This window comes from Oreochromis niloticus, unplaced genomic scaffold (genome assembly GCF_001858045.2).
Source record: "Oreochromis niloticus isolate F11D_XX unplaced genomic scaffold, O_niloticus_UMD_NMBU tig00001680_pilon, whole genome shotgun sequence".
Taxonomy (NCBI): Eukaryota; Metazoa; Chordata; class Actinopteri; order Cichliformes; family Cichlidae; genus Oreochromis; species Oreochromis niloticus.
The window spans coordinates 4,474-12,384 of NW_020327450.1; the positions used below are offsets into that span (position 1 = coordinate 4,474).

Consider the following 7,911-nt stretch of genomic DNA (forward strand, 5'->3'; position numbering starts at 1 on the left):
GATTTCGGCACTGTGCTAAAGCTAGCTAGCGGATATTGAGCATAGCTAAGCCTCTTTGGCCTCGTTTGACATTGACTTTGAAAGGAATTTTCTATGTTTGGACGCTAATATGTACAAAATGACTGTGGTTAGACGCTGATCGGCTAATTTAAGCGTATCTGCGTCCTCTGCTTTGAAATGTAGGTTTGAAAGATTTTTTTTCGTGTGTTTCTGGGTTAGCTCTTTGTCTGGATTTCGGCACTGTGCTAAAGCTAGCTAGCGGATATTGAGCATAGCTAAGCCTCTTTGGCCCTCGTTTGACATTGACTTTGAAAGGAATTTTCTATGTTTGGACGCTAATATGTACAAAATGACTGTGGTTAGACGCTGATCGGCTAATTTAAGCGTATCTGCGTCCCTCTGCTTTGAAATGTAGGTTTGAAAGATTTTTTTTCGTGTGTTTCTGGGTTAGCTCTTTGTCTGGATTTCGGCACTGTGCTAAAGCTAGCTAGCGGATATTGAGCATAGCTAAGCCTCTTTGGCCCTCGTTTGACATTGACTTTGAAAGGAATTTTCTATGTTTGGACGCTAATATGTACAAAATGACTGTGGTTAGACGCTGATCGGCTAATTTAAGCGTATCTGCGTCCCTCTGCTTTGAAATGTAGGTTTGAAAGAGATTTTTTCGTGTGTTTCTGGGTTAGCTCTTTGTCTGGATTTCGGCACTGTGCTAAAGCTAGCTAGCAGATATTGAGCATAGCTAAGCCTCTTTGGCCCTCGTTTGACATTGACTTTGAAAGGAATTTTCTATGTTTGGACGCTAATATGTACAAAATGACTGTGGTTAGACGCTGATCGGCTAATTTAAGCGTATCTGCGTCCCTCTGCTTTGAAATGTAGGTTTGAAAGATTTTTTTTCGTGTGTTTCTGGGTTAGCTCTTTGTCTGGATTTCGGCACTGTGCTAAAGCTAGCTAGCGGATATTGAGCATAGCTAAGCCTCTTTGGCCCTCGTTTGACATTGACTTTGAAAGGAATTTTCTATGTTTGGACGCTAATATGTACAAAATGACTGTGGTTAGACGCTGATCGGCTAATTTAAGCGTATCTGCGTCCCTCTGCTTTGAAATGTAGGTTTGAAAGATTTTTTTCGTGTGTTTCTGGGTGAGCTCTTTCTCTGGATTTCGGCACTGTGCTAAAGCTAGCTAGCGGATATTGAGCATAGCTAAGCCTCTTTGGCCCTCGTTTGACATTGACTTTGAAAGGAATTTTCTATGTTTGGACGCTAATATGTACAAAATGACTGTGGTTAGACGCTGATCGGCTAATTTAAGCGTATCTGCGTCCCTCTGCTTTGAAATGTAGGTTTGAAAGATTTTTTTTCGTGTGTTTCTGGTTAGCTCTTTGTCTGGATTTCGGCACTGTGCTAAAGCTAGCTAGCGGATATTGAGCATAGCTAAGCCTCTTTGGCCCTCGTTTGACATTGACTTTGAAAGGAATTTTCTATGTTTGGACGCTAATATGTACAAAATGACTGTGGTTAGACGCTGATCGGCTAATTTAAGCGTATCTGCGTCCCTCTGCTTTGAAATGTAGGTTTGAAAGATTTTTTTTCGTGTGTTTCTGGGTTAGCTCTTTGTCTGGATTTCGGCACTGTGCTAAAGCTAGCTAGCGGATATTGAGCATAGCTAAGCCTCTTTGGCCCTCGTTTGACATTGACTTTGAAAGGAATTTTCTATGTTTGGACGCTAATATGTACAAAATGACTGCATCCTTCGGAGGACCCGGCCTTCGCGGTCTACGTGGGGCCGGTCCTTCGACAGCCTTTGTCGCCTGGCTGTGACGTAATTGGCCTTCAAACGCGGCCTCTGGAGGATGCAGCCGACGTTTTGGGACACAGCTTTCGACTGTATTCCAGCGGTATCGTTTGTAATTAAAACTTTTAACAGGCTACTGTCGCGTCCGAATCAATAGCTTCGTTGTACCCGCGTTTCACACCTCTTTTTCTGTCTTCATAAGGCGTTAACTACAGCAGTCTTTAATACCTCAACTCTTGCTTCAGCCAAGGTAAGTGTCCCCCTTATATTTTCTGTGTGTGTTCAGGTGATATCTAGAAAATAGAGCTGTTGTTTGTAATTAAAACTTTTAAGATTAGATGGTACAGTGTTTTTACTCTCTTCCAAACAGTAAAGTTCCTCTTGTCTCTCAGTAGGAAATCTAAACCAGACAGTACAAGGTACATTTCAGCGTTACAAGCCAATCAGTTTGCTAATTGTTCTGTGAGATTTGTTTGCAAAGTTTAAGGTGTTAAAGCAGGAGCTGGCATTCTGCCAGAGCCTCAGCAACAAGACCGCCTCCCAGCAACGAGACTGCCTGTCAGCCTTGCAAGGTACCCAATTTTCCAATTACTCTATAACAAAACTGTTGTGGGCAACAAGACTGTCTCCTATGTTTGCAAGCCAATCACTTTGTTCTTGTAAGATTTGTTTGAAAAGTTTGAGGTGGTAACTGTGAGCTGTGAACATCCGGGTTTGCTTGCTGCTGGCATTCGACCAGCGTCTCAGCAACAACACTGCCTCCCAGCTTTGCAAGGTAATTACTTTCCCAATTACTGTACACCAAAATGGACTAACTGTCGTGGTCAACAAATCTGCCTCCCAACTTTCAAGGTAATCACTTTCCCAATTACAATATACAAACTGTTATGGAACTTTACTTAACAAAGCCTTAAGACCGGGTAGTGACACTATCAATATGTCTATTTAAAGAAAAGAGATTTTTTTTTTTTTTTTTTTTTTTTTTTTTTTTTTGTTCTTGTAGTCATCTTGTCTATCAATGTATCAGAGGGTTAAAATAACAAATTGCTTGAAATGCCAATAATTAATATTCTGTTTTATGCTGACATTCTACCAGATGCCGAGAAAAAATAAAAGATCCCAGGCGCAAAAGAAGCGCTGGAAACCACTTGACTTGGTCGATCCTGCTGTCCCAATGCTCACTGGCCACAACCAAGATGAGGCAGTCAGTCGTTTTCCATCTGACCAGGTAATGAGGATATGGTAGTGATCACGGACAGTCGAACAGTTTTCGAAACACATTTGAGACAATTAAGAACACTTACCCATACAGTTTAGGATTTTTTTTGTTATAATGTCACACACGTGGCATAACAGTGCATGGTATGCAGAACATTTAAATGAAATGAATGTGTCAGGTCACTTAATGTCTTCTATACCCTTTTCCTGGGTTAGCAGACGGCACCAGCCAGGTTATCTTTGGAAACACAGGATAGACCCACCTCCTTATGTTCCCAGGTCCCAAGGTAAATATCAAAAATATTCCTTTATTAAGAAATTACAAGGTATGCCCACCCATAGGGCTGCTCGATTATGGCAAAATAATAATCACGATTATTTTCACTGAAATCTAGATCTCCAGTATTTGACAATATTTATTTAACAATAACAATGTATTGAATAATGGCTTTAAAGATTGTCATAAAATAGTGTGCAAATACTGATAACAGTGTAAATGTTTACAATATAAAAAATAAATGAAAAATGTAAACATGTATGTTTAGTGAACTTTACAGTGTTGCTCCGTGGTGCAGGTACGACATTGTAGCAAACTTTACACACTATGTCTACTTGATCCACGTCTGACTTCGCGAACCCATAATGTTTCCACACCACTGAAAGTTTTTTTTTTTTTTTTTTTTTTTTTTAAATCTCTTTTCAACCAACGGCAGTCACTCTCCTCTCCAAATAACTTCTGCTTAGCTTTCCAAGCTTCCCTCTGTTAGCTCCTCTTAATTGTTGTGATGCGTGTTCGAAACGCAGAGAGGTGTGCTCGATTTGCCACATGGAGCAGCGCGAGAAAAAAGCACCAGGGAGGTGCTAATAATCGACTCATTCTCTCGACTCCTTTTCAATGATCGTTGAAAGCCCGGATCGTAATTTTGATTAAAAGTAGATTCATTGAGCAGCCCTACCACCCATGTGTATAACCTGTGTGTATATATCTGATCTTTGGTGTCTATAACCACAGTTAATATGTAGTCTTTCACTTAAAGCATGTTTGCTAACTCAATTTTGTCTAATTTCTATCCAAACAAAGGAAAATATGACAAAGGGTGTTTTTTGTTTTTTTTGTTTGTTTGTTTTTTTCATAGCTCTGAACAGGTAATTCTGATGTGGTAGTGAGCACATACAATATATTTCTATAACACTTACCCATACAGTTGACCATTTCTATCTTGTAATGTTACCCAACTGGCATAACAGTTCATGCATGCATTGCATTGTAAAGTGAAATTAAAGTGTCAGGTCACTTAATGTCTTAACATTATATTCTTTTTTGCCTGGGTTAGCAGACAGCACCAGCCAGCTTGTCCTTGGAAACGGAGAATAGACCCACCTCCTTATGTCCTCCAGGCAGCAAGGTAAATTTAAAACAGTATTCCTCCATTAAGGATTTATAGTGGACAGTTACATTACCATTAAATGTTAAAGACATATGGTTACATGTTTGCCTTATGTAAACAGTAAGAATTTTGTTGTCTCGCTTCTGTTAGTTTTGTTTAAAGTTTTTAAAGTTACACTCACTTTCAAATTTCTTAGTAGTTATGCAAACAGCTGGAATTTTTTTTTATCGCTTTGTAAGTTTAGTAACCGCTACTGTTTCATGTTTTCTTTAAAGTATCCAGTGTTACACTCTATTTCAAATCTGTTAGTAGGTTTTCTAATTTTGATTAACTGTATTATCAGATTTCAGACACTCGTCCACCAGCAAAACGAGTCTGGGCAACCGATGATTTCCACACGGCATCAATTCTCCACCTAAAAAGGTAACCCTAACCCTATGTATAGTCACCGGGGTTGATATTTAGTCTTTCACCTTAAGTGTGCTTGCTAACTCGTACTAAATATACTAAAATGTTAGACTAAACATGTACATTTGTCAATTTCTTTCATCAGACTCCTAAAATGCAGACATCTCAACAGCTGTCTGTTTAGCTGTTTCTATATCTATTGTTCTGAAAAAACATTTATACCATTTTATACTTAAAGCTTCAGATAAATTGACATCCACAGTGAAAGCAGTGCAAATAAATACAAACATTTTGTGACACTGATCTTTTCTCAAGATGAATGTCAGTGTGTTCTGTTTCAATCACATTTAACCTGTAACTGAATTTTGTGTTATTTCTTTACAAAACGTAACACAACTATGAAACGTGTTTTTATGGCACATGTACAGAACCATCTGGTTTAATCTGAAATCAGTGATTGAATTACATCTAATTTAAGAGCATCTGAAATCCTCTTACGAATAATACGTAAACAGGATTTCCTTTCATATATTTGTATTTAGGCTGCAATTTAGTTGATGTTTGAAGGCCCGCATCAACCTAAAATAATGTGTTATACTGAAAGAAATTAACTGCTTTAAAATATGAGGAGCAGAAGGTACAGGTATGACCTTGTAAAAGGTCATTAAAAAACAGCTCTAAAGCAAATTACAGATATCTAAAATATTTATCATTTTTACTTCCCACCTCTGCTCTCTCTCACTGTTCCTGTCACTGTCTTTCTGGCTTATCTGATGCTGTGTATCTTTAGATTATGCTGTAATATGATTGAGGAGTGATATAATTTGGCTTGAACATTGTTTCATTATTTTACCATAGTTAAAAAAATTTTTTTTACTTTACAAGAAAATCTAAATTTATACAACTATTGCCACTTAAAAATGTCTTACATCATTGTACCAAGAGTTACATATGTTTTTACTCACCGTGAAATGCATATCATTAAATACTAAACAATAACATCTGTCACCTTACCATTCCTTGATCAGCCTTTCCACAACACAAATGAACAACTACTGACAGAGGAGCTACAGAGAAACGCAGTTCAGCACTTCTGGTGTGTCAGTGCAACTCATTGTCAAAGTGATGAAAGGTACACAGAATTCTCTCGAAATCATCAGTGCACATGTAATGCCCTCACATTCCTGGCCTACCTTAATGAGGACACCAGTTCAACACAGCCCGACTTGATAAGGTGCTTGAACAGGGAGATGCACTCTACTGTTGGATTAAAACAAATCTTCAGCAGGAGAGGCGTTATACACAAATCATCTGACCATGGAGGACTGCCCAAAGAAGTTCATGCTGACATAATGTCTACAGTGTGAAAATGGACAACATAAGGTACGGATACCTGAAAGCAGAGGACAAAACTTATCAAAGAAAGGATGGTGGTTGCCTCTTGCTAGTCGCCTTGTATGTCTGTCAACAGATGTGAACTATGCTTTGCTCATGGTTTCGCTCAGTGCATTGCAGTTTTCCGTGACAAATCTGGGAGGTATGGATATTTGATTCACATTCAAGAAGTGCAGCAGGTTTACCCCAGCCAAATGGAACAGCAGTCATGCTCACTTTCACTCATGTGAATGACCTGATCACCACCTGCATAACCTTTTCCAAAATCAAGGCAGGTATGCAAGATATGAGTTTGTGCCTGTTTCTTTCAAAAGAGTCAGCACTCACAATGAACAGCCTGCACAGTCAACTCAAGCAACACCAGGAGCAACAGCTACATCACCACAAAATGATGAACCACAAATCACAAATCCCACTGTGCAAGTGCCTCAACCAGAATCAGCCCAAACCTACATGACAATGTTAGAAAGTGCTTTAAACCCACAACAAGACAAAATGGCTTCAAATCAAATTTGTGAACATCAACTTGAAACATCTGTTGATCCAACAAGCAACATCCAAACAGAACAACAAGAAAATCTCGAACTCAATAATGAAAGCGATAAAGTCCTAGATAAACCCCCCAAAAAGCAAGAAATGTATGCAGATTAAATAAACGACGGCGTGGGAAAGCTATTCGTCAAGCTCAAAGTCACAAGCAGCATCTAAAGCTAAAGAAAATCTTCATCTGAAGACTTGGCAAGAAGATAAACAAAAAAAGACACGAAAAGCAACGATATGCCTGCTTTCCTGAATTTCGAATGAAAAAATTACAGGCTGTGAAAACTCAATATGCTCAAAACTGTCATCGCGTAAACAAAAACTGTTGTCAGCCAAAGGTTATTATGCAAATCCTCATATTCAAGAGAAGATAAAAGCCCACAAAGTGAAGAGATACCAAAATGATCCTCATTTTCAACAAAAAAGAGAGACTACATTATCAGAAGATATACACAGATGCCAGCTTCGAACCAGACAGAAACAATATGTGTTCCGAAGATACAACACGGATGCTGACTTTCAAAGCAGACAGAAGCAATATCTGGTCCAAAGTACAACACGATGCTACTTTCAAAGCAGACAAAGCAATATCTGGTCCAAAGGTACAACACGGATGCTGACTTTCAAAGCAGACAGAAGCAATATCTGGTCCAAGGTACAACACGGATGCTGACTTTCAAAGCAGACAGAAGCAATATCTGGTCCAAAGGTACAACACGGATGCTGACTTCAAAGCAGACAGAAAAAAATACATAGAACAAAATATGCATCGGATCCAACTACAGGCACAAACAAAAAAATCAATTCATGCAGGTATCATAATGACTCACAATTCAGACTGCACCATATACAGCGCTGTGCAGAGTACCAGAGACACAAAATGGCTACCACTGCATCTTTCGCCATTTATAAAAAGTTGTGTGCGCAGAGAATAAAGAAGAAATACAGACGATAGTAACAATTCCAGCAGGTCCACAGTCTGAAGCACAGCCCCAGCTTGTAGTGAATAGTGTGATGCACAGCCACATTAGCTTTCGTGAAACAATTAAGTTAGGACGCACCATGTCTGTACAGTGTGCCACAGAACTCTGTTTCCTAATCAAGTTAAACACTGCAAAGATCAAAGTATGTTAAAAATAGTCACATTGTTGACACTTGCTTGACAGGA

At 38.9% G+C, this 7,911-nt stretch overlaps 1 long non-coding RNA gene across 1 annotated transcript; it reads left to right on the forward strand.

Moving 5' to 3' along the window:
- Positions 1-2,208: 2,208 nt before the first annotated feature.
- On the forward strand, positions 2,209-5,940 carry LOC109199067 (uncharacterized). Its single transcript, XR_003217601.1, has 5 exons — positions 2,209-3,022; positions 3,229-3,299; positions 4,347-4,418; positions 4,744-4,823; positions 5,837-5,940. It is a non-coding gene; the product is annotated as an uncharacterized LOC109199067 (long non-coding RNA).
- The last annotated feature ends 1,971 nt before the right edge of the window (positions 5,941-7,911 follow it).